The 27182-nt window shown below is 41.9% G+C and overlaps 1 protein-coding gene and 1 long non-coding RNA gene across 13 annotated transcripts in view; one reads left to right on the top strand and one right to left on the bottom strand.

Moving 5' to 3' along the window:
- FILIP1 (filamin A interacting protein 1) overlaps positions 1 to 27182 on the top strand; it is a 223104-nt gene that overhangs the window by 111516 nt on the left and 84406 nt on the right. The window lies entirely within an intron of this gene.
- Positions 17512 to 23272, bottom strand: LOC145521846 (uncharacterized). The gene is made up of 2 exons (XR_014065741.1): positions 21269 to 23272; positions 17512 to 21207 (listed from the first exon to the last, which is right to left on the bottom strand). It is a non-coding gene; the product is annotated as an uncharacterized LOC145521846 (long non-coding RNA).

Below are 27182 nucleotides of genomic sequence, written 5' to 3'. Positions count from 1 at the left end.
CAACCCACTCCAGTGTTCTTGCCTGGAGAATCCCATGGACAGAGGAGCCTGGTGGGCTAGAGTCCATGGGGCTGAAAAGAGTTGGACATGACTGAAGTGACTTCGCTTGCATGCACGCATAGAGAACTCTGAGGCCAAAGCCATTTTGTAGAAAGATGGCAAGCGAAATTGAGGAAGGTTTCAAAGAGATGTGGTATGAGCTGGGCCTTGCACTGTGATGTGATGCGGATCATGAGAAAAAGTTGGGCAGTGGGGAGGTGTCCGCATGGCCATGGGCTGGGTGCCTCACCACCCTGGGGCTTCAGGTTCACTGATCTATGAGGGCTCACCTCTGGGGGGGCTAGAGCTACTGGTCAAAAGCAGAGGGGTGACACAGAGAAAAAGGCATATGATACTGGAGAGATGAGCTGGAGATCAAACCTGCCTGTAGGAGATGTACCCTGGAAGCGACTTGCAGGCAAAGGAGGAGATGCAGTTTCACTCATATGCTTCATGCCTCTTTTGTCTTTCTCAGACTTCTTTGTGATCTCTCTCATTCTCTTCATCTGTGCAGGTTCTGAACACTGCAGACAATTTTCTGTGTTTCCTGGTATCAGTGGTGGCCTTTGGAATCTGTTCTATGTAATCTGTGGGAATCTGTTGAATCAACCTTATAGACAGAGTGATCTTTATTGTTAGTAGTGGCTCTTTGCAAAATTTGCAAACTTCCTGGGTTTTTACTGTTGTTGTTGCTGTTTGTTTGCTTGCTTTTTGCTAGTGAGGTGTCCAGGGAACTCATGAAGTTCACCTTAAAGGTGTACATTAGAAATGGAGTTGCCCCTCGCAGGGATTTTGCATTTTAGAGTCTTGTCTGGAACTGGTGATGTCATGCCCCTGGTCTTCAACAGGGACAACCTTCCAGACTTTTCAAGCCACACCTTAGCAGATGCAAGCTTGTCATTTCAGCACAATGTCAGACGGCATTGCCTGCATAGAAGCAGCTGGAATAGTTTCCATGATTACACTTCTGTCCTCCACTGCTTCCAGTAACATGTACTTTCTAGTAAATTGAAACATTTTTACTCTCTGGGTGAAAAACTGGTTACATGTTTCCCAGACTAAACTGAAAATAATGAAATAGTACTCCCAGGCCATCAGTTGGGCATCATGATTAATTTCCCCTTGTATTTGTCCAAAAATAGCACTTTTAAGAAGCCAGTCAATTTGGCTGAACTAAAAACGACCAAAGTTCAAAGGAAACAGTATCAAAAAGCCATAATACAGAATACTTGGCAGAAGGATATTCTTGTAGGATAATTCAAAAACAGAATACTAATTATTTTTCTTGATGCGAAAAATAGCTAGCTTTTTTATACAGTAAATTCCCTTGACATAGCCACTCAAATACTGTTAGAAAAACAAAACTCAAATTGGGTTTCATCATTTTTTCCCTCTTGTCTATGTAGGTAGTTCTCTTCTACCTGTGTATAAGGAGGCTCACAGAATAGGCTTATTAGATAATGTCAGTCGACAAGGCACCCCTGAAACAGTGCACCTCAGATTGGGACTTGAACCCATGTGCTGGGACTCAGACCTGGGCAAAACGCTGCATGGGACTCCAACCCGCCGTCTTTTAATTGGGATTGCTCAGCTGGTGTCTTACTCCTGATCGCTCACCTGACTTACTGAGGCTCAGGTGCTTTGTGTCTCAGCCCAGAAGGAATTCAGCAAGAGGCAAAGTGATAGACAAGATATAGATTTATTAATACAGGATGCTTGTAAGAGACGCAAGTGGGCAAGTTGGGGAGCTCTGCCTTGAGGATTAAGTGGGCTACAATTTTATAGTCAAAGGAAGCAGGGAAGGGGAAAACCACTTTCTTCAAGGAGTGAGGCTTCTAGATACGAAGGAGGAGCTAGGGATGTATCAGGCAGGAGAGTGTCTGACCCTTTGAGGTCAAACTAGAATTTTCATTGTTGTTGTTCAGTCACCAAGTCGTGTCCAACTCCACGAACTGCAGCACTTCAGGATTCCCTGTCTCTCACCATCTCCCAAGTTTGCTCAAGTTCATATCCATTGAATCAGTGATGCCATCCAACCATCTCATCCTCTGTTGTCCTCTTCTCTTTCTGCCTTCAATCTTTCCCAGCATCAGGATCTTCTCCAATGAGTTGGCTGCATCAGGTGGCCAAAGTATTGGAACTTCAGCTTCAGCCTCAGTCCTTCCAATGAGTATCAGGGTTAATTTCCCTTAAGATTGACCGGTTTGATCTCCTTACTGTCAAGGGGACTTTCAAGAGTCTTCTCCAGCACCACAGTTCGAAAGCATCAATTCTTCAGCATTCTGCCTTATTTACAGTCCAGCTCTCACATCCGTACATGACAACTGGAAAGGCCATACCCTTGACTATACAGGCCTTTGTCGGCAAAGTGATGTCTTTCCTTTGTAACGCACTGTCTAGGTTTGTCATAGCTTTCCTGCCAGGAAGCAGTTGTCTTCTAATATCATGGCTGCAGTCACCATCTGCAGTGATTTTACAGCCCAAGAAGAGGAAATCTGTCACTGCTTCCACTTTTTCCCTTCCTCATGTGAAGAGTTTACTCATTGGAAAAGACCCTAATGCTGGGAAAGATTGGGGGCAGGAGGAGAAGGGGACGACAGAGGATGAGATGGTTGGATGGCATCACCGACTTGATGGACATGGGTTTGGGTAAACTCTGGGAGCTGGTGATGGACAGGGAGGCCTGGCGTGCTGCGATTCATGGCGTCGCAAAGAGTCAGACACAACTGAGTGACTGAACTGAACTGATGGCAAATAGACTGGATGCTGTAATCTTTATTTTTTTTAACACTGAGTTTTAAGCTGGCTTTTTCACTCTCCCCCTTCACCCTCATTAAGAAGCTCTTTAGTTTTTCTTTGCTTTCTGCCATTAGAATGGTTGGTATCATTTATACTTAAATCAGTAGAAGAGTGATGACGTTTGTCTTCCATCTAATGGCCTGGGGCATGTTTCATACTTTCATTTTTGGCTTTAGAGTTAAGCAAGCCTGTTTCATTTCATGACATTCCAACAGCTTTCTTGAGTGATCATTAACTTACAGTGAGTCTCCCAAGTTTCCAAGGTTTCCCTCTCTATCTATACATCCCCTGCTGGGACTTTTCTACGGCTACCTGTATAACTGCCATTGTTGTTCAGTTGCTCAGTCATGTCTGATTCTTTACAACCCCATGGACTGCAGCATGCCAGGCCTCCCTGTCCTTCACCAACTCCTGGAGCTTGATCAAACTCATGTCCATTGAGTGGGTGATGCCATCCAACCATCTCATCCTCTGTTGCCCCCTTCTCCTCCTGTCTTCAGTCTTTCCCAGAATCAAGGTCTTTTTCAACGAGTCGGCTCTTTGCATCAGATGGCTAAGTATTGGAGCTTCAGCTTCAACATCAGTCCTTCCAATGAACATTCAGGACTGAATTCCTTTAGGATGGACCGGTTGGATCTCCTTGTAGTCCAAGTGACTCTCAAGAGTCTTCTCCAATACCACAGCTCAAAAGCATCAATACCATATTCTATCCCTATCACCACCATTCCCCTGGGCTTCGGTGTTCGCCAGGCTGAGTCAGAGGCAATCACCACACGCAATCACCACACACTGAGAAATCTTCCTTCATCTGGATGCCTGGCAGAAGAAGTTATTGTATTTAAGGTAATTTATGAAATAGATAATATGCTTGTGGATTGTTAGAAGTTTCTTCTATTGTCTTGTTTTGGAGCTCCAGCCATTTTCTTTATTGTTTACTCTTTTATTTTTTTAACCCCTCTACTACCTACTATAGGTGAGCCCTCTGTCCACTCTCTTTTTCTCACCAACAGAGTTTATTCATTCTTAGTGAAAGTGAAGTCACTCAGTCGTGTCTGACTCTTTGCGACCCCAGGGGCTGTAGCCTGCCAGGCTCCTCCGTCCATGGGATTTTCCAGGCAAGAGTACTGGAGGGGATTGCCATTTCCTTCTCCAGGGGATCTTCCTGACCCAGGGATCAAACCCAGGTCCCCCAAATTGCAGGCAGATGCTTTACCATCTGAGCCACAAGGGAAGCCATTCATTCATAGGGCATTAATTAACTAATTTAAAATTGATTGATCTTGCAATGTTGAAGAAACATTGCACTACTGGAGGCCTGAAAAATGCAAAAGTGAGTAATAATAATACTCGTAGCTAAAATTTGATGAGCTCCTGCTATGTGCCAAGCATGGTTTGGCATGGTTTTTCCTCATGGCAGTCATGAGGAAAGAGCTCATGATCTGGTAGGACAGATGAGAATGTATAGGAATAAATATTTTGTAGGGTAGCTGCAGTGCAAATTGCTGTTGTCGTTGTTCAGCTACTAAGTCGTTTTTGACTCTTTGCAACCTTATGGACAGCAGCATGCCAGGCTTCCCTGTCCTTCACCGTCTCCTGGAGTTTGCTCAGATTCATGTCCATTGAGTTGGTAATGCTATTTAACTATCTCTTTCTCTGCTGCAAAGCAAGTTAGGGAGTACAAACACAGGAAAGATTGTGAAAATCCCAGGAGATGAGTGAAGAAAAGCTTCACTGAAGAAATAGATCTCGAAGAATTGTAGGTCTTGGACAGGCCCAGAGGAGCACAGAACTAACTTGGCAGAATCAAACAGACTTTGGGTGGACAAGTATGGGTCGTGTTCATTGTGAATGGTCTCCCTTCTGTGGAGAAGTATTTGGTAGAGGTAAAACTACAGCTCTATTTGGAGACCACAAATAAGGCATCTGAAAAACAACAATCTGGAGGTGTGAGGATCCCAGAGGAGTGGAGGATGCAGCAGCCAGAGGAGTCAAGATTGTCAAGGAGAGAAATTGTGTCAGTCAAATCAACAGAAAATTTTAGCTGGATGTGATTGAAAGGTGTTTGTTGGTTTTGTGGGTCTGGAGGTCATTGGGAATATTTGCCGGGGAAGTTTCGCTGGGTTGTCAATGGTTTGAGAAGTGAAGGGAAGTTAAAGAAATAGAGTAACGTGTTCTAGTGAAGATCCAAGAATTATAGAAAGTAGAAATTTTTTTTGCCTTGAAGAATTAATCAGATCTGTTTTTTTGGACACAGCCAAATAAGCCAAATTTCCCTTCTCTTTTGCACAGTAGTAAATCATTTGTCTGGCACAGAGTATGCCCTTAGTACATTTATTGACCTCCGGCTTTGAAATCACCACGTTACTTTTCTCTACTTGTGGGCTTTAAGTGAAACATGGGAGTATTAAAAAGTAAAAGACTAAAACAGTGTGACTTGAATGAAAAAGTCCTGCAAGGAAATGTTTGGTACTTGATCTTATTAGCGTTGACTCTGAGCTGCAGCTTACTCCCTGTCTGTGTGCGTGTGTGAATGTCGCTGAAGCGCCAAGTCGCTTCAGTCGTGTTCCACTCTAGACCACCAGGCTCCTCTGTCCATGGGATTCTCTAGGCAAGAATACCGGAGTGGGTTGCCATGCCCTCCCCCAGGGGATCTTCCTGACCCAGGGACTGAACCCCCATCTCTTGTGTCTCCTGCATTGGCAGGTGGGTTCTTTACCACTAGCACCACCTGGGAAGCCCCCCTGTCTGTGTACTTCCCACTTTCTGGGCTGTTGTGGTGGCTACACTCAGCCAATGTAGATATTATTTGGAAAACCTTGAGTAATGAAGGAGGAGAAAGAACGGTAGCTAGAAGGAAACTCAAGTGAAGGGAGTGTTTTGCATGATGAAACAGACTTTACTGTGTTTTTATGGGTTAAAGGGTTATGGGGCCAAAAAGGAGCAGGGTCAAAGATACAGCAAACAGCAAGGATTCTGGATGAACCAAAGTCTTAAAGGAGGCAGAAGGGAGGGAATTAAAAGCATGGTTTGGAGGCTGACCTTGGGGTTTGCCCTTGAAAAGTATGGAGAGACTTCCTCTTCTGTGACAGAGAGAAGGAAGAAGAATGGGTGGGGATAAATATACCATTTGTAGAGGAAGGGTGGGCAACTGAGGGAGATATGCCCAAAGCCTCAATTTTCTCAATAAGGAAAAGACAAAGCGATATGCTACTGAGAACAGCGAGACCGGGGCCAAGCCATGGTCTTAAGGATCATGATGTGCAGCTGCATTGCCACCCAGGGCAGTGTTAGAGGAAGGAGGCTGTGGACAAACAGGGACACTAATGAGTGGAGTTGAGGACTCGGCCAGCAGAAGGACCGCGTGTGTGCAGCGGCCGTCTAGATGCCCAAGTGTACAGGGGCTCTATAGCTTATAGCTCTGCATCTGGGCTTGAAGTCATCCCAGTGGATGCAGCGGAGAGACAGAAGTGAAAGAAAGTGGAGTGTGTTGGCGAGACAGCGTCCAGCAAGGAAGCAACATTGGGAAGAGTGAACACGTCCATGGGAGGATGAGCAAGAGAGGGCTGGAGAGACGAAGCTGGGCTATTCGCACTTAAATTTTCTGTGTGGTGTGGGTTTTACTAATGTACAACCTTGGGTGCAGTTCTGGGAGTGGAAGTGAAGGCAGTTGGAATGAATGAGGTCAAGGAATTGCAAAGTTAGGATATTGGCTAAAGTCGTGAGTGTTGAAACCTCCTAGGATGATGGTGGGATTTGGAATGGAGAGCTAGTCTGTATCATTTAGTTAAGTATGAGGGTTGGGGAGCAGAAGGCCAGCAGATAATTGCTGCCAGACTATTTTCTGTAAAGTGCGTCTCTGATCATGTCACACAGGTGCTTAGGAATTTGCAAGAGATCTCTAGACCCTATCAGATTGAAATCTAAACTGATCAGACAGGTCTGTAAAAATCTATCAACAGGCTTCCCCTTAGCCATGAAAGCTTATCTTTTATGTTCCTTAACTTGACCCTGCCTATCAAACCAGGCAGTCTCCATTTCTCTCCCAGTCCTGACCTAGACACTCACATGTACAATCTCAGATACTATTACCATCCTAGTGTTTTTCCCTTGGCTTCTCTATATTTCTCCACCTTAAGACTACTTACAGAGCAGATATTGAAGATCTTTAGGAAAACTGAGGACATGTATTTGTCCTTGCTCTCCCCTACACTTCCCTCATGTACTAGTCAATATTTCTTTTTTTACTTTTCAAATTAAAGATTTAAATTTTTTATAGCAGTTTTGGGATCACAGCAAAATTGAGAGGAAGGTGCAGTGATTTTCCCATACGCCCTCTGCCCCACCCCACATGCATATCCTCCCTTATTATCAACATCCCCCAGTAGGGATGGACATTTGTTACAATTGATAAATCTACATGGACACCTTATAATCACCCAAGACCTGTAGTTTACCTTAGGGATCACTTTTGGTGTTGTACGTTGGTTTGGAAAATATATGATGATATGTGGGCTTCCCAGGTGGTGCTAGTGGTAAAGAACCTGCCTGCCAATGCAGGAGATGTAAGAGATGTGGGTTTGGTCCCCGGGTTGGGAAGATCCCTTGGAGGAGGGCATGGCAACCCACACCAGTATTCTTGCCTGGAGAATCCTATGGACAGAAGAGTCTGGCAGTCTACAGTCCATAGGTTCATAAAGAGTCTAACACAACAGAAACGACTTGGCATGAATGATATTACATATCTACAGTTATTAGCACCTTACAGAATATTTTCTCTGCTCTAAAAATCCTCTGTGCTCCGCCTATTCATCTCTCCCCCAACCTTACACAAATTTCTTTTAGTCCCCATCACATACACATTTCCCACGTGTTTTATGTACTTATATCTGTTGCCTGAAACAGCTTGAGAGAAGGGGTTGTGTCTTCTGCTTCTTTCATGTGCCTCATTGCACCTAGAAAAGGGCTGGACATCATTGTTTGTCTACTGATAACAAATGATCATTCTCAGAAAATCCTAATATTTGCACACCCTATGAGACGGTCATAAGATTATTTTTTCATGTCTGCAAAAGACTTTGAACTATATAAAGCATGAGTTCATAGTATACACAGTGTTATTGATTTAACAGTAATGGTCCCAAATGATTGCCGTATTCCTACACAATACTATGATTCTACCTTTCTGTCATCTTTAACAAGAGATTTCATAACTCCACTGGGGATGCTAATAGTCAGTTCAGATGCAAGAGCACCCAAGCATGATAGGCTTATCCTACAAGAGTGACATTTATTACTTCTTTCTTCAGAGATGGCTTTTCTTTTCCTGAGTTCCATTTGTCACATGGTAGGACTTCCCATAGAATCTCTGTGCTTCTGAAGAATAAGGTTTTTAGTTACTCTGCTGGCTTTTTAAATTGATGACTCACCTGTACTTAATATGCTCCATCTTTAGAATCTGGGGCTGAGGTCACTCTGAGAAAGGTTGCCCAGTGAAATCTCACACCACCAAAATGGTCAGCATGCTGAGAATGGTATGTCTTTGCTAAGTTTAGGAGGCAGCAAAGAGACAGGTTGCTCTCTGATTAAAATCAGGACCAGATCTGATCTTTGTTGAATGTGATGCTTCAGAATCTCATGTATCCAGTAGTATTGTTAGTATTTTGGCAAAGAGCTTTGGCCACTGATTTTCACTGTTAGGCAGAATATTTTTAGTGATCCTATTAGAATCAGAAATTTGCCTTCTCTGCAGTGAGAATAAGATACTCATTGATGCTGTAGGAGAGAAGGGTGATTTTATGAGAAATGTAAAAAAAATTAATAAAGAAAATGCCCTATAAAATAAGTCTTTTATTATTTATGACACTCTGGACATTGGAAAATGCTATACAGGAGTAGTATGTGAAAGACACAGAGTTCTCCTATATATGATGATAGCCTGTATTTTTTTCAGTGAAACTGACCTCATTTCTAAACAAATGACATCTTAATATCCAACTCACCTATGTAGATATTTCTCAATTATTTGGAGGGTGTTCTCTGTTTTTCAGTGAAATCAGAGTTTGTATAGATCACTGTAATGAGAAAAATGCATTGAATGGAGTAAAATTTGGGGCATAATAGAGGTGTGATTCCAGGAAAGATGTCATTTAGAATACTGACAGGTCAGAAGTTCAGGGGAGAGATAAGGTCTAGACCTGCGGTGTCCCAAAGAGCTTTTTATGAAGAAGGAAATGTTTTGTAACTATGCTGTCCTATATGGTAGCCACTAGCCACAAGGGGATTGTCAGTATTTGAAATATGGCTAACATGGCCAGAGAACTGAAATTTAAACTATATTTAATATAATTAATTGAAATAGCCACATGTAATGGCTGCATCATGGAAATGGGGCAACAAACAGGGCACTCATCTGGAGAGATAGTAGTTGAAGCCAAGGGATAGAGAATAAAAGAAAAAGTCAAGTCCAAAGACAGACACTTCCTTAGAGAACAACTATGTTTAAGACGGGGTACAATATGACAGTTCAATGTAACTCAAAGTAATTGCTTTGCATAGTTAACTTGGTAACAAGGTCATCATTCACATGAAACCTATACAGTGGACTTCACTGGAAACCACTTCTTTGCTTTGTCTTGTCATCCTGATACACTGCAAGGCATGGATATATTTACGTATCTAATCCAATTGCAAACAGAAATTAGTAATAGATATTGCTAAATAAATTACCACATTGTAAATTAAGAAAAAAAAAAAAGACCGGGAGAGAGAAAAGAACTGGCCAAAAATGAAGAGAGGGCATGACTGAAGAGAGGGCACGATTAAAGAGAAAGGAAGACAGACCTCAACTGCCTGAACCTGAAGCCTTGTGGGTGCCAAGGAGAGCGCTTCAGGAGGAAGACTTGGAGAGCAGCCCTTTATTGAGCCAGCATTCAAAAGGCGCAGCTTTCAAGGCACAGTGAGTGTTGGTGTCAGATTGCTGGTGTCTGGAAGCGCTCGGGCCAACTTTGCTCTTGAGAAGTTCGTGGATGGGGAAAGATGGTGGGGCTGGCTATCAGGGGATAGTAGGGGTGGGGGGAGACTTTTAGTTTGTTTTGTTCTGTTTTGGATGGGAGCACCTAAATAGGTTTGTAGGTGTTAGACACAGATGTCTCCTCCAAATATTCCCCCCACCCCATCCCTTGCTTCCTTGATTCATAACTCCCGGATGCTCTGATCTTCTCTCTTACTTCATGATGGAAGTCTTCTCAAGTTCTCTCCACCCTACCACATCTCCATGCATCATCTTCCCTTTCACCCCTTCCCCTTCACTCAGAGAGAAAAGGAAAGTGAAGTCACTCAGTCGTGTCCAACTCTTTGCGACCCCATGGACTGCAGCACACCAGGCTCCTCTGTCCATGGGATTTTCCAGGCAAGAGTACTGGAGTGGGTTGCCATTTCCTTCTCCAGGGGATCTTCCCAACCCAGGGATCAAACCTGGGTCTCCCGCATTGTAGGCAGACGCTTTACCGTCTGAGCCACAGGGAAGTCCTCACTCAGAGAGAAGTATCCCTTTTATATCAAGGTTAGTTCTGTTGACTTGATCCTACCTTCTTCCCAGATTGATTTATACACCTCTTTCCCCTGCCCGCTCCCATCCCTGAATCTCCCTCTCTGCCTTCCCATGATCTACAACTTCTTGGGGGCATGACCACTTTCCACATAAGAGGAGCTAAAACAACCAGAGTTCCTGGGCTTCTTTAGACATGGAATTGTTGTCTGTCAGCATGGTCTCCATCCCCCAGGGAGTCTGCACGTTGAATATTTAGGTCATTTATTTTCCAGTCTTCTCCTGACTACATGCCTACTCCTTTTTCCCCTTCCATCCTATCCAAGTTACAATCTCCTCACATGGATACATTCACCTCCATCATTTTCTATCTCGCTTGACTATTTTTAACAAAACTTCTACTTGTCCACATTTTTCTTTTTAAAAACAATCTTAAATTACAAATTCCTAGAGGACAGACTCTGTAAAGCACTTGATAAATGGTTTTTGAAAATTACTTTTAGTCCCAACTGGGAAATATAGTTTTTTTTTAAGTGGATTGCCATTTTAATTTTTCTTTTCTAAAAATATTTCATGTTAAATCCAGAGACTGGCTTTGGCAGAACCTTTAGCATAGTGCTCAAGAGTGAGAATATTCCAAGGAAACATCAGGATTTGTTTTCTACCTTTCATGGTACCTTGTGCCCTATGTTACTTTATGCATTTTCTCATTGGATGTGCAGGCCAATACTAGTGGCAGAACCATCTCTCACTTGGGGACCAGATGGTACCCTGAAAACCCCATCATCCTCAGCCCCTTATTGCTAGGTGAAACGGTCTGGCATATCCTTTGACATGCTTCAGTCTCTCTTCCCCCCCAAAAAGTATATAAAGAGGTGGATAGTGTTTCATTATACTAGTTTGTTCACTTTGGTGTATGTTTAAAACTTTTTATAGTCAAATTGATGACTTTTCCAGTGGTTATGTATGGATGTGAGAGTTGGACCGTGAAGAAGGCTGAGCACAGAAGAATTGATGCTTTCGAATTGTAGTGTTGGAGAAGACTCTTGAGAGTTCCTAGGACAGTAAGGAGATCAAACCAGTCAATCCTAAAGGAAATCAACCCTGAATATTCATTGAAAGGACTGATGCCGAAGCTGAAGCTCCAATATTTTGGCCACCAGATTTGAAGAGCCAAATCGTTGGAAGACCCTGATGCTGGAAAAGATTGAAGGCAGGAGAAGAGGGGGACGAAAGAGGATGAGATGGTTGGATGGCATCACCGACTCAGTGGTTTGAGTAAACTCAGGGTGATGGTGAAGGACAGGGAAGCCTGGCGTGCTGCAGTCCATGGGGTTGCAAAGAGTTGGACACAACTTAGCCACTGAACAACAATATGACATGAAGTTAGAGAAATGAATAAATGACAATGAAATGGAGAAGAAAATAATATTGCCCATTTTCCTTTCTGTGCTGTTGACTATATGCCAGGACTTTCATATTTGATTTAATAATCACAATAGCCCTAAAGAGTTAGACGAGAAATAAATAGAAGCTTAGCTGGCTTAAGGAAACTCACCCAGGGATGACCTAGAAAGGTGTATCATGCCTTTCTGACCCTAAAGTCAGTGCCTATTGTGTGCCAGAAAAATAGTACACCCCTGTTGTTTTTGTAGTCCAAATGGAAGAGCAGACTCACTGGAAAAGAGTACTTCATTCCACAGATAAGGGATCAGAAGCATCTGCTATTTGCCAGCAGAATCATTTCCATATAAAACAGTTAATTTTAAAATGTACAACTTGGGATAATTGTGGGGGTCTCTAAGTCACAACTTGAATTGATGTTTAGGTTCTTTTCAGTGAAACCACACTGCTTCTTAGATGGGATTAAACCCAGCCAAAACTCAGATTGGAACTCAAACCCATGATCCCTGACTTAGGAGGGGACTCGAACCTACTGTCTTTTAATTGAAACCACTTGCCTGGTGTCAGGACTTACTGAAGGTTCTTTTGTTTCATTGTGGAAAGAACTCAGCGTGAGGCAAAGTGATAGGCAAAGAGAAGGCTTATTAGCATAGGACACTTATGTGTCCATAGGACCATGAGTGTCCTATGCTACAAGGACCATAGATACAAGCAGGGAGTGCAAGATACAAGCAGAGAGTGCAGCCCCAGAACAAAAGGCTGCATTTTTATAACCCAAAGGAAGGGTAGACATCAAGGCTTACCTCATTAGTTTCTCCTTTGACCCTGTATGATCTAACCAGGTCTATCATGGCGCTGTTTAAATCATATGTATATTAGCAGAAGAGTGGTAATATATGGGCTTCTCCAGTGGTTCAGCAGTAAAGAATCCACCTGCGATGCGGGAGACCCCAGTTCGATCCCCTGGAGCAGGGCACAGCAACCCACTCCAGTATTCTTGCCTGGAGAATCCCAGGGACAGAGGATCCTAGTGGGCTACAGTCCATGGGGTTGTAAAGAGCTGGATACGACTGAAGCAACTGAGCCCCGTAACCTATGCTAAAATGTGGTAATTCATCTCAGTTTGAGTACAATGTCCCCCTTTCACCTAGTTTCTTTCCCCTTTCTTCTACATTTCTGTCTTGGCTACATGCAGAAATGCTAGTCTTCAAGAACCATTAGATCCCTGACTTCATGTAACAAGATTCAGACCCTATATCCATTGTCTTGTGTTTTAACTATCAGGGTTTTGGGCTTGAGTATATCTGGCGCTTGGATGCACCTGGTCTTCCTTCAAGGTGGTATACTGGATTCTTTTCTTGAGTGATCATTAGCCTGCTGATGCTAAGTCGCGTTGGTTGTGTCCGACTCTGTGCAACCCCATAGACAGCAGCCCACCAGGCTCCTCCGTCCCTGGGATTCTCCAGTCAAGAATACTGGAGTGGGTTGCCATTTCCTTCTCCAATGCATGCATGCATGCTAAGTTACTTCAGTTGTGTCTGACTCTGTGTGACCCCATGGACAGCAGCCCACCAGGCTCCTCTGTCCACGGGATTCTCCAGGCAAGAATACTGGAGTGGGTTGCCATTTCCTTCTCCAGATCATTAGCCTACAGCCTCCCAAACTCCCTTAAAATATCACTACTATCTTTAATCCCCTAGTGGGATTTCTAAACTAATTATCTTACTCTATCCCTATCATCGGGAGACTGCTTTATTTCCTCACTTGCATCTTGCTCTTTTTTCATGCTTCTTGGGAGAATTATAACAAACTGAACAGCTGCAATCACTTCTAATGAATCCATTCGTGATGATGCCAATACCATCGTCTAACTGGTAGTTGGAAACATTTTTCAAGAGAAGTAAAGTAAAATCTTCACTTTAAGTTTAGGTGCTTTTTTCTGGTTTATAAATTCATATAACACATTTTTATAGTTATTAAATGTTTTGAAGAGTCAAAAGCACAGCTGCATAACTATACCACATTGAATTTAAACTGATGGTGTCCAGATTAGTGCGATGTCACTGTAGCAGCACTGGTTATAACTGCTAGCAGTTTACAAATTCCCTGGACAGCCTGTAACCCCTTTTTTATTCCCCCCTCTCTTCTGAGCAGTATTGGTGATACTCCTGAAACTCACTGGACAAAACTTGGTGGATAAAGAATGGCCTTTTTTAGGCACTTCCTTCCTCATCATCTTCACTTGTTTCAGCCCCAGGGACCTTCAGGAGACCTTTCCTGGTGCAGTGGTGACGGTTCAGGGGGTTTGTTCTGAACCTTGAGTGACCTTGGCATCCTCAGGATTGCCAGATGGGGTTTCAAGTACAGACAACGTGTGGAGAATTCTTCTTTGCAAAGTTGACGCGCTCACTTGGGATTTGAAATCTGACTTCATAAGCATCACGTCAACCAGTCATAGACCAGTCTCAAAACACAGGAAGGGCTCAGAGAGACTCAAGTCACACAGCTGACAACAGAGAGCTGTTTGTCTCCAAACCATCCGTATTTAAAAGAGAAATCAGGGCACTGATGAGAATTGTTGAAACCATTTCACGGTGATATTAGTGCATGAGCGAAAGAAAGAATATGGACTGATTCAAGAAAAACGTTGTCACCTGGGTCTTTTCAGCTCACATGTAATCCTGTCTGTGGACACAGTCTTGTGCTTTGATGATGTATATTTCTGTACTGGCAGGAAAGAACTTCCTTCAACCTTTCCAAGCAGCAGCCACTAATCCCTGGCAATACTTACTCCCATGTTAAACATTTCCTGAGCAAGGGCCTGAAAGGAAACAGGGAACAATGTGCACAAATTTTAGTAGACTCTGCTCTCCCCCTGCTTTTTAAAAATAGTAATAATGAAAGCACATTTGCAAGTCCAACGCTCTGTGGGGAATAGGTAATTTAGGAGGAAAATCAGTGATAAACCAAGTGTTTTCAGGTCCCTGAGCAGATGTAGGAAATGGCCTAATGAGCTCAAAATCAACAATTGGACCAATGAAACTGAATGTCCCTTGAATAGTGGTGTTACTGTTTCTCAGCCTTAAATGGGTCTGCCTTGAAGTTGAACATTATAATCCCTGCCATCCTGGAGCTGTGAAAAAATTTAATATACGATATATGTATGATGTGAATTACATACATGTAACTTTTAAAAAAAACCATGTTTTTTTTAAAACCTGAAAACAAACAATGTGTAAGACGAACTGTGTGCTAAAACAATCAAAATGTGCATGCCTTTAAAAAAAATGGAATGTGAATTCTTGGTTTGAGTTTATAAAGGACAATCATTTGTGTGCAGATAAGATCGGTGTTGCCTACAAAGTATGAGCCCTGAGCATTTATCTTTGCAATATCTGATATTACTTGTTTATAGGTGGTTGTGGTCTAACATGCCAGCCTGAAGTGCCAGATACGCTGGCTGCAAAATACCTGGGCAGACATCTCCTGAAAAGAAATTTACATGTCCTGACCAAAATCAACTTCTGAATCACTGAAGCGTGGGCACAGGAAGCTGTGAACATTGCCCTCCCTCTCCCCTTCTCCAGAGCTCTAATTGCTCAAGGAGGGAGGGAAATAGGGTCCCCTTCTTCACCTGTGAGACAAGACACAGTGATCATAGGTTCCTTCTCCCGAGTCTCACTGCCTTGTATCACACCATTGTCCACTAGAGCAGAGAGTGGATCAACAACCTGGTCCTTCCCATGGGCCGTCTACCACCATATGACAGTAGGTTCAACTGACAGGGAATAATTGACAGGCAATCATGGGATCCTGCAGGGTAGTAGAGGGAATTCGAGGGGGAGGAATAACGCCACAGGGTCCCTGACCCGAAATCACTGCAGACACAAACTTCACCACCGGTGCCTAACTTCAGCATCCTTACGGCCGTTCACAAGGTTTACTGCAACAGCTTCCTAGCTGGTACTCCCTTCCTGAGGTCTTGTCACCCACAGTTCCTCACATCACGGCTAGCATGAGCTTGTTAAAACACGCATCAGTGAAGTCTTTTCTCTGCTGAAAACACTCACACCCCCCCTGCTGCTCTGAGAGGCTTTCTTGCACTTGGACAGGCATCTGCTCACCTCTTCAGGCCGATCTCTCACTGCATCCCCTGTCTGTGGCTCTGCCCTAAAGACTTGTCTGCAGTCCCCTGAACATTTTCTGTCCTCAGTAATGGCGAGAGCCTTTTTCTACTGAGGACTATTCTCTTTCATTGTGTGTTATGCAAATGATCTAAGAGGCACTAACATTCTACGCGTTTAAGGTTGGCTAATGGGAGCATTGCATTAATTGTATATATTGATTTTGTCCTACTCTATTTTTAATATTTTTCTACATGGAGTGAAGGTCCTTAGCAGGGAAAGCAATTCTCCAGACAAACACCTACAAGTTTGTGCTAAAAAGCTTATTCCATTACCTGTTATAACTTGTTCACATGTTCCTTGAGGGCTTTGCTGGGAGAGAAGTTCTGTTCTGTCCAGGTGTTCAGAGGTTTTTCTATTTTGGTTGTGTCATTTCTTTGTCTCTTCCAAGGTGTAGTTTAACTGTAGTTACATGCTCAGGAATCACCTTTTAATTATAAAATAAGTGTATGCATGGAGCCATGACCTGATTCAGTAGTAAACCTGAGCCCCCAAATCAGGCCAGGTACAAGAATATAATTCTAGGGGTAAAGTTTATATATTTTTAAAATTTTATGTTAAAAATGCTTCTTGTATGATAAAACAACAATTTTATTATCTTTCATTTTTATTGTTATTGAGGTAAATCGACATGTAACATGGTATTAGTTTCAGTTGTACAATGTAATCATTTGATATTTGTGTCTTTTGTGAAATGATCACCACAGTAAATCTAAGTAACTTAAAAATATTTTATTTGAAAGTTGGAATGGTTAATTCACACATATGGTTGAAAAGCTAGAAAAAGGTATAATGTATGCAAGTATGTATATATTCTTGTTTTTTCACACAAATGGAGCATTTAATATACACCATTCTGCAACTGGCCTTTTTCAGATATCAAATATGCCTTGAAAAATTTTCCCTATTAGAACACTAGAACATCTTTCCCTATTAGAACAGCTTTCCCTAATAGAACATTCCCTATTAGAACTAGCGCTTTAGCTAGTAAAGAAATTAGCTCTTGGCCTATGATATGAGTAAGTAAAATATTTTCCCATCTCATTATTTTTATTTTGACTTTATTTTCAGCATGTGTTGCCATGAAGAATTATTACTCTTATTAGTCAGACATCAGCCTTTTCTTTTATGACTTCTGGTTTGTATCAAACTTAGGCTGACTTACTCTTAGATTATGAAAGATTTCTTTCAAATTTTCTTCTAGTACTCCCCCCTGCCCCAGTTTTCCCATTAAAATATTTTATCCATCTGGAATTCTTCTTCATTTAAGATGAGACACTTCACTTTCTTGTCAGTTCAGTCACTCAGTCGGGTCCAACTCTTTGTGACCCCATGGACTGCAGCACACCAGGCCTCCCTGTCCATCACCAACTCTGTCCATCACTTTCTCGTAGATGACTGTTTGCAGAAATTCAGAAACCACTCTAGCTATTTCAACAGCAAAGAGTTAATGAAAAGATTTGGTCACACAGGCGTCGGAAGCTGAAAGAGGATGCTGAGGTAACCAGAGATAGATAATAACTGTGAGAAGCAGCTGCCACCTCAGCACCTGAGGAAAGAAAGAGAAAAGGTAGACTCAGTACAACGCAGGAGTTCAGAGGAGGGGCCTCTCTGAGGAGGCCTCCCTGCCCAGGCTCCGCTATGCCTCTGAGGGAGCAGGATGAGGCTGGTCTGCAAGGTCTGAAGAAGCTGGAGCTGGAGCTAAAGCTGCGGCTGGAGCAGCGTTGTCGAGACAAAGCAGAAAAGAGCGCCCCCTCCCCCCTTCCCCGCTTCTAATCCCTCTAATGACTCCACTAGGATCCCAACAGGAAGTAGCAAGCGTGGAGATCAGGAAACGCAGTTTGCAGAGTTCCAGACTCAGTGTCACAGGGTAGAATACAGACAAATGAGAGGCTACCAGTAAATACCCCCTTAACTGAACAATTTTTCCCTATGATTTGAAATATCACGTTTCAGTTCAGTTCAGTTGCTCAGTCGTGTCCGACTCTTTGCGACCCCATGGACTGCAGCGCGGCAGGCCTGCCTGTCCATCACCAGCTCCTGGAGTTTACTCAGACCCATGCCCATTATCACTTTTATCCTATAGTATAATATTTAAATCGATTTCTGAGTTAGAGTTTAGTCCATAGATTTCTCTGTTTTATGCTACTAATTTCTCTATTTTAGTACCACAATGTTTAAATTATTCTAGGACTACGCTTTCATATGTGAAAAGGCCAGTCTTTTCTAATTATACTTTTTCTTATTTACTTTTAAAAGAGGTGACTCTAGGGACTTCCCTGATGGTCCAGTGGTTAAGACTTAACAAGTGGTTAAGTGGTTAACACTTCCAGTGCAGGGGATGTGTCTTCAATCCCTGGTCAGGGAACTAGGATCTCGCATGCCTTGCAAGCAAAAGAGGTCACTATACTAAAAGGATCTTTAAAGGATTTTAAAAACCAAAGCTCTTTTTTTATTTAAAAAAAAAAAGATATTTATTTTCTTTTGAATAATTTTCATTGTTCATGGTAATGCAAACCTATATATATTAAGTATTGCCTAAATACTTGCAGAATAACTGTCTAAAATTTTCAAATGTCATTGTGCCTTCTTTTGTTCCATTTCTGTGAACTCCAAGCCAGTTTTAGTTTTACTGTATTGACAGCGGTGTAGTGTATAGGGAAAATGCAGAGATCTTTTCTTTTGTCAGCAGTTCTTTATCTACTGATCTGGGAAGCTAAGTAGACAAGTAGAGACCAGAAATGTAGTTTTGCATTATGCATGAGATGCTGTTAGACATTCAAGTACAGAGAGACATCCAGTAGGCATCTGGATATACATCTGGAGATCAAGGGAAACGTCTGGAGTTATCAGTTTGGAGTCACCTGTATGTAGGTGGTATTTAATGCCATGAAACTGGGTGAAATCATGATGAAAGTAAATTTAGATAGGAAAGATAAGAGGTCCAAGATTGAGCCCTGGGGAAATGTTCTAGCACCGAGAGTTTGAGAAGATGAGGAGGAAGAATCAGTAAAGGAGAATGAGAATGAGCAGCTAGAGAGGTTGGAGGGAAATGAGCAAAACAGAGTTTTCTGGAGTCAAAGTGAGCAGGTTTTCAAGGTGGAGAGAAAGATCAGGTGTCAGATGCTGCTGATGGATCGGAGAAAATGAAGACTGAAAATTGACCATTGCATTTAGCAACAGGGAGGTCATATGCTTGATAAGAGAGGTGTCAGTGGAGTGATAGGAACAGAAACTTGATTGAAGTGGGCTCAAATGAGTGCTACTCATTTGGGAGAAGAGATTATTGGAGGCAGGAAGTATAGGCAACTCTTTCAATGAGTTTTATTATAGAGAGAAGGAGAAAATGAAATGGGAATTGTAGGAGTCAAGAGAGGGTTTTATTATGATGGTAGAAATAACAGTATGTTTGCGTGCTTATGGGAAAAGCTAGTATGGAGGACATTAATGGTGGGCAAAGGCTGGAACTGTGTCCTAGTTCATAAAGAGAGGATAGGATCTAATGGATAAGTCAAGAAGTTTGGTGTTAACTAGAGATACAAACAGTTTACTTCTAGTAACAGAAGAGAAGGTTACGTGTATATGGACAAAGATACAGTAAGTGTAGAGAGATGGTGGGCGACTGTGGTGGTCCTTCTATAATTGTTTCAATTTTCTTGGTGGGCTGGGTAGCAAGAGGAAGATGTATGAAGGATTTGCTACGAGAGAAATTATTTAATTGTACTGAATAAGGGTGGACTAGAGGGATATAGTGTAATCTCTTGGTAACATTAACAGCTTGGGTCAAGTTAGTGATCATGAATTTAAATTGAGATCAGGCACCTCCCTGGTGGTCTAATGGTTAAGACTCCATGCTCCCAATGCAGGGTGCCCAGGTTCGATCTCTGGTCAGGGAACTAGGTCTCACGCACCACAACTAAGAGTTTGCATGCCACAACTGAAGATCTCACGTGCTGCCACAGCACACAACTAAGACCTGGCACAGCCAAATCAATAAAAAAAAAATTTTTTAATGAGATCAGTTGGCATGATGTGTTTTTCTGCCTATGAGTACGTCAGAGATGGGACTTAACAGAGAATTAGATTTAACCAAGGCCATGATCTGACCAAGAGAATACAAGCAAGTGAGAGAAGGGGACTGAAATTGAGAATGGTATGTGACTGAGTTTGAAGCTGGGTAAGAAGGAAAAGGGCACATGTAGGAAGGGTGTGTGAAGGGCAGTGACTATATGATAAAAATCAGTGGGTATAGTTGGTTGCAATTTTTGGTAATGATGATAAGGACTATGGATAACCATGGAAGTGAGGGGTTGAAACAGTATGGAGGACAGAATTATTAGAAGAGAGAAGTTTGGGGAATTGGGAGGTCAGGGTATGAGAATAATCATCCAAGGGAATACTGAAATCAGCAAGAAACTTGACGGAGTCAGTGTTAGAGAGCTTAACAGCAGACCAGGAGCTCAAATCTTCAAGGAAGGAAGGGGAGTGAATGCTCTGGGGTTGTGAATGGCATCACTACAAACAGAAAGATACAAACTGATATTGTCATGAGATTCAAAGCTAGGACATTTTAAGGAAAAAGGAGAGAGAATGATTTGGAAGTGGCGATGTGGAACAAGGAGAAGTCTAAGGAGAGTGGGAGAGAAACTTATCCACTTCTTCTGAGGGCTCCTAGAGAAGTGGGGTCTTCAGGGAAGAGCCAGGTTCTCTTAGGGAAGTGATTAGCAAACTTGGCTGCAAATGGTCAGGCCACACCCACACGAAATAAATAACAACCACTGGAAGTGGAAGGTAGGAATTGGTATTTTTTGAAAGGCTTCACATGATTCCAGTGTGCTGTCAAATTTGAGAATCACTGCTTTTAGAGCAAGGAGGTGATGGGTACATTTTCAGAAGAGTTTGTGAACCAAGAAGTGGCTTGTGGTTGAATGTGCATTTCAAAGAGCACAGTGAAAGAGTCTCCGGAGATGGGGATTTGGTGAGATACAGCATTATCAAAGTTGCCAAATGCAGTCTTGAGTCTGAGAGGTAAGGGAGATGAGTTTTCTCTGGGTTTTACTTGTGGTACCTTAAGTACCAAATGCCTCCACTTTAGCAGCTGCAATATCAGAAGGACACAATGTTTTCTTTATTTATGACTTTGGCGAGTTCTTAGGAGCCACGCCAGACATGTCAGAAGAGATTCTTCAAATGGTTTTGCTGTGGTTAAGTCATCTTGGGATGGAGGCCTTTCAACTGATCCCCATGCAAATGACCCGGTCTGTGTTAAGTCATCTTGGGATGGAGGCCTTTCAACTGATCCCCGTGCAAATGACCCGGTCTGTGAGATGACCACTGGGGCTTCAGCTGGAAAGAGTGAGCCCATGTTGCTGCAGCTCCATGGTGTTTTGCTAAATTAGCTCTTGGGATTAAGCGTGTGTGAAGAGTGGCTATAGAAAGAGGCGATTCAGACTACATGCTTTTAGCCTTGAAGTTGGAAATCTGAGGATATTCCCATCATATTATTTAAGACTAACCACTGTAGAGCATGAAATGATGAGTTCAGCACTGAGCAATCTGGCAACACTGCTCATCTGATGTCATCCACCTGCCTCTTCTATTTAGTCATCTTCACCAGGCTTTCATCTGACCACTGGCTTTTGGATGATGAAGCCTGATAAGGACAGCTCAGATAAGATTCCTAACCACAGAAACCCAGTAGACGTCAACACATATCAATTGTCTGAAACAACAGTGCTTGGCCATTTGATAACTACAGATAAGCAGCAGGGGTCTGAAGTAGGTGAGGGGGACCATAAGCCATTTTATTCACTCTTACATAATCAAAGATTTTTGCCTGGAAGTTCCCAGCAATTAATATGAATCTTGGCCAGTGGTTTTTGGTCATTTATTATGAAAAAGCTGATACAATGGGAACATTATACAAGTTAATAAGGCAGAGATTTTTAAACAACAGAATCAATGTCATGCTGTCAGATCAAGCTCAAGCATAGGCAATCATGAAAAAAAAATCCTAAGGGACTGCAAGTAATGAAACAATGATATATAACATGCTTAACAGAGTGCTCCCCGCTTTGATTGATGATTGGTTATTGGCAGTAGTTGTTAACATAACAAAATCAAGTTTTTCCAACATCTCTCAAGAGGACTACAAAAAAAAAATTTGATGTAGAAACTGCACATAGGAAGAAGCATGCTATAAATAATACTTTATGTATGCACTCTCTGATCTGATAATTAAGGTAAAATATTGAATCCAATATTTTGAGCTCAGTATCAATATTCCTATTGCTAGTGGACAAATAATTTTTGAATATTTGAATACATGAACAGATATTTGAATATATAAACAAATTTTGGGGAAATATCAAGTATTTTTTTAGGGCATTGATTTTATAGCACGCCGAGATTCCTTCAAGTGTGCCCAACAGCATTCACATGTTTATTTAAAAAATTGATTTGGCCAAAAAATTGATCAAGTCACATTTTAAAAACGAATTAGCATATGGATTAATTCCTACTTGAGATTGTTGCCAAGTATTTATTAGTGATTTAGTATAATGGAGAGCTCTCTGATCTGAGAATGAAGAGACCTGGCAGCCAATATATAATCAACAACCAATCAGTTGTATCCCTTTGGCAGGTCATTGGCTTCTCTGAACCCGTTTCTTTAGCTGTAAATTAAAGGGTTCAAGGTCTTTCCTACTCTAAATTCCTGTGATCCTATGAATTAAGTGTTCTGCTATGGTTTGAAGCCATTTAGGTTAGTCAAAAAACTGAAATTAAAATCATTTCTCCTAACTTTCCTATGCTATCCCATGCTATAGCACTTTCCTTCCACCCTTCTTCTGAAAAGGTAGAAAGAAAGAAGAAAGTGAAGTTGTTCAGTGATGTCTGACTCTTTGCGACCCCAAGGACTGTAGCCTACCAGGCTCCTCCATCAGTGGGATTTTCCAGGCAAGAGTACTGGAGTGGGTTGCCATTTCCTTCTCCATCAAAGATAGCTTGATGAGTAATTAGCTCTAACAGTTACCTTCCCAACTCACATTCCTTCCAGATTATAAAGTTTCATGCAAGAATAGGATTATGTCCCACTCATGTGGGATTCATCATAACAACTAACAAAATAACAAGACTTCCCTGGTGGTCCAGTGGCTAAGACTTTGAGCTCCTCTTGCAGGGGGCCTGGGTTCAATCCCCAGTCAGGGAACTAGATCCCACATGATACAAATAAAAGATTCTACATGCTGCAACTAAGGCCCAATGCAGCCAAATAAATAAATTAATATTAAAAAAAAAACAACTTTACACATAGCTGCTAAATTAATAAGTGAGTGAATAGAAAGAAACAAGGAAGGGAGAAAGGAGAGAGGGAAGAAAGACAATTAACTGCTTCATCTGTGCTCTGTGCTCGTGTCAGTGGAAAAGAAGCAGTAACCAGGCTGAGTTTTCACCCAGTTCAGTTCAGTTCAGTTCAGTCGTTGAGTCGTGTCCGACTCTTTGCAACCCCATGAATCGCAGCACACCAGGCCTCTCTGTCCATCACCAGTTCCCAGAGTTTACCCAAACTCATGTCCATCGAGTGAGTGATGCCATCCAGCCATCTCATCCTCTGTCGTCCCCTTCTCCTCCTGCCCTCAATCTTTCCCAGCATCAGGGTCTTTTCAAATGAGTCAGCTCTTTGCATCAGGTGGCCAAAGTACTGGAGTTTCAGCTTCAACATCAGTCTTTCCAATGAACACCCAGGAATGATCTCCTTTAGGATGGACTGGTTGGATCTCCTTGCAGTCCAAGGGACTCTCAAGAGTCTTCTCCAACACCACAGTTCAAAAGCATCAATTCTTCGGCGCTCAGCTTTCTTCACAGTCCAACTCTCACATCCATACATGACTACTGGAAAAACCATATCCTTGACTAGACGGACCTTTGTTGGCAAAGTAATGTCTCTGTTTTTTAATATGCTATCTAGTTTTCCTTCCAAGAAAAGCGTCTTTTAATTTCATGGCTGCAGTCACCATCTGCAGTGATTTTGAATGCAGAGTTCCAAAGAATAGCAAGGAGAAATAAGAAAGCCTTCCTCAGTGATCAATGAAAAGAAATAGAGGAAAACAACAGATTGGGAAAGACTAGAGATCTCTTCAGAAAATTAGGAATACCAAGGGAACATTTCATGCAAAGATGGGCTCGATAAAGGACAGAAATGGTATGGATGTAACAGAAGCAGAAGATATTAAGAAGAGGTGGCAAGAATACACAGAAGAACTGTACAAAATAGATCTTCATGACCCAGATAATCAAGATGGTGTGATCACTCACCTAGAGCCAAACATCCTGAAATGTGAAGTCAAGTGGGCCTTAGAAAGCATCACTACGAACAAAGCTAGTGGAGGTGATGGAATACCAGTTGAGCTATTTCAAATCCTGAAAGATGATGCTGTGAAGTGCTGCACTCAATATGCCAGCAAATCTGGAGAACTCAGCAGTGGCCACAGGACTGGAAAAGGTGAGTTTTCATTCCAATCCCTAAGAAAGGCAATGCCAAAAAATGCTCAAACTACTGCACAATTGCACTCATCTCACATGCTAGTAAAGTAATGCTCAAAATTCTCCAAGCCAGGCTTCAGCAGTACATGAACTATGAACTTCCAGATGTTCAAGCTGGATTTAGAAAAGGCAGAGGAGCCGGACATCAAATTGCCAACATCCACTGGATCGGCGAAAAAGCAAGAGAATTCCAGAAAAACATCGATTTCTGCTTTATTGACTATGCCAAAGCCTTTGACTGTGTGGATCACAATAAACTGTGGAAAATTCTGAAAGAGATGGGAATACCAGACCACCTGACCTGCCTCTTGAAAAACCTGTATGCAGGTTAGGAACCAACAGTTAGAAGTGGACATGGAACAACAGACTGGTTCCAAATAGGGAAAGGAGTATATCAAGGCTGTATATTGTCACCCTGCTTATTTAACTTCTATGCAGAGTACATCATGAGAAATGCTGGGCTGGAAGAAACACAAGCTGGAATTGATTGCCGGGAGAAATATCAATAACCTCAGATATGCAGATGACACCACCCTTATGGCAGAAAGTGAAGAAGAACTAAAGAGCCTCTTGATGAAAGTGAAAGAGGAGAGTGAAAAAGTTGGCTTAAAGCTCAACACTCAGAAAACTAAGATCATGGCAGCCTGTCCCATCACTTCATGGCAAATAGATGGGGAAACAGTGAAAAGGAGTACGTAAAGGATGTATATTGTCACCCTGCTTATTTCACCCAGAGAAGGTAACAAATCAGAGATGTTTGGTAAAGATTTTATTTAATTACTACAGGCATAATCAGAGCAGAGATCTTTATTTCAAAGAAATTCAACACGGTGGAATTCTAGTCCAACACAATTATCTGGTCTTTCCTTAGACAAGATATCAAGACATAGCTGAAAACTCAAAATATATGATCATTCTGGTAACTTCCTATATCTTGTAAAATTTATATATGTTGATGTTTCAGGCCTTTGTGGCTGATAAAATAAAACTTTTCACCTTGCAAATAATTTAACATGGTTCATTTTGCTTGCAATCTCATTTTTCTAGCTGCAGATTCACAGGATTCCCCAAAGAGTCTATTCAGTAATTGTGATGCAGTCCTGTAGCCGTTAAGACTAAGCCTAAAAGCTTTGCTTTGTATACTTGATCTGTAGCGACCTTTCGAGTTTGCTGCCTATTGAACCGGAGGTCCTCCTTGTGAAATCATAGAATCCTGCCCCAGTTCACTTTCTGTTACTTGATATCACTGAACAAAAATACCATTATCAGGGGCTGAGAAAAAAAAGATATGGCACCCTGTCTCTTTAAAAGTTTAAGAATAGCAAGCACAGTAGAGTTAATTCTTTGGGGGCTGTGCCTTGAGAATGTTCTGGCTCAGAATCAAGCTACAGATAATTAATTATGTCAGTGAAAAGCTCTGATGGCCTGTTCTCTTCAGAGGAAAGTGACATCATCCATAGAATTCTCTGGCAATAAAGAAGAACAAAGCTGTGAGTGCAGGAAATAACAGACAGATGTCCATGAGTGCATATTTTATCTACTTCAAAGAACACTGCAAGAAGTCAGACTCTAGGCTGTCTCCTAGCAGTAGTGGCTTGGCAAGGAGTCTTGGAGATTCAGAGAAGGAAATTTGCAGGACTGGGTTCACTGACCTTATGTACCCTGGCCTGAAGAGAGAAGTGTGACATTTTAAGGGAAGTTACTAAAAAAATGACAGTGCTAAAAAAATATTGGCAGGATCATGGAAAGCCAATCACGTTATGTAGTGTGGGGAAGCTGGACCAGATGGCGGTGGTGCCATCTGTAGATGAATGTTAGTACAGGAAACACTGCCCAGAGGGTCTCACTCCAGGGTCTTCCCTGGCTTTGCATTTATAACACATTCTCACAGAAAACTGGTACTGACTCCCAGAGCAACTTGTAATGGAAGGAATAAATATTTTGAAATCAGATAACTCTGTTTCTTACAAATCACGTAACCTTGGGCACACTATTTAATCCATTGAGTCTTATTTTCTTCATCTATAGAACAGGGTTAAGAGAAATGCACAGTATCCATGAAAATAATTTTGTTCACACTAGGGTGTAATTTAAGAATTGGTTGTTATTAAATCCAACTCTATCTTCTCTGAAAAATACATAGTAGCTTCATATTACACATATACAGACAGACATATTTGTGGGATTAGATGTATACTTACATAATCAATTTTAGACATGATAGAAAGATAATTGCTTCAAAATTTCAGGTACCAGAATATGAGAAATTATGCTATTAAAGATTTATTCTTCTGAGTTCATACTACCCATTCCAGAACTTTCTTTTAAAAAACATTGTATCTAATTATCAAAGTAAAACTAGTTCAGTATGGATCATTGAGAAAAATGTGTCCTCAGTGAGAGCACTATTGGTCTCGATAGGGTGAAAATTAGTTCTTTGTTGTTTGTTTAATCACTAAACCATGTCTGACTCTTTTGTGATTCCCATGGACTGCAGCCCACCAGCTTCTCTGTCCATGGGATTTCCTAGGCAAGAACACTAGAGTGGTTGCCATTTCCTCCTCCAGGAGATCTTCCTGACCCAAGGATTGAACTCAAGTTTCCTGCATTAGCAGGCAGATTCTTTACCACTGAGCCAGCAGGGAACCCCATAAAAATTAGTTCTT

Source organism: Giraffa tippelskirchi, chromosome 9 (assembly GCF_054371585.1).
Source record: "Giraffa tippelskirchi isolate mGirTip1 chromosome 9, T2T-mGirTip1v1.2.pri, whole genome shotgun sequence".
Classification (NCBI taxonomy): Eukaryota; Metazoa; Chordata; class Mammalia; order Artiodactyla; family Giraffidae; genus Giraffa; species Giraffa tippelskirchi.
Note: the sequence above shows the minus strand (reverse complement) of the source record. Positions and strands in the feature narration are given on the sequence as shown.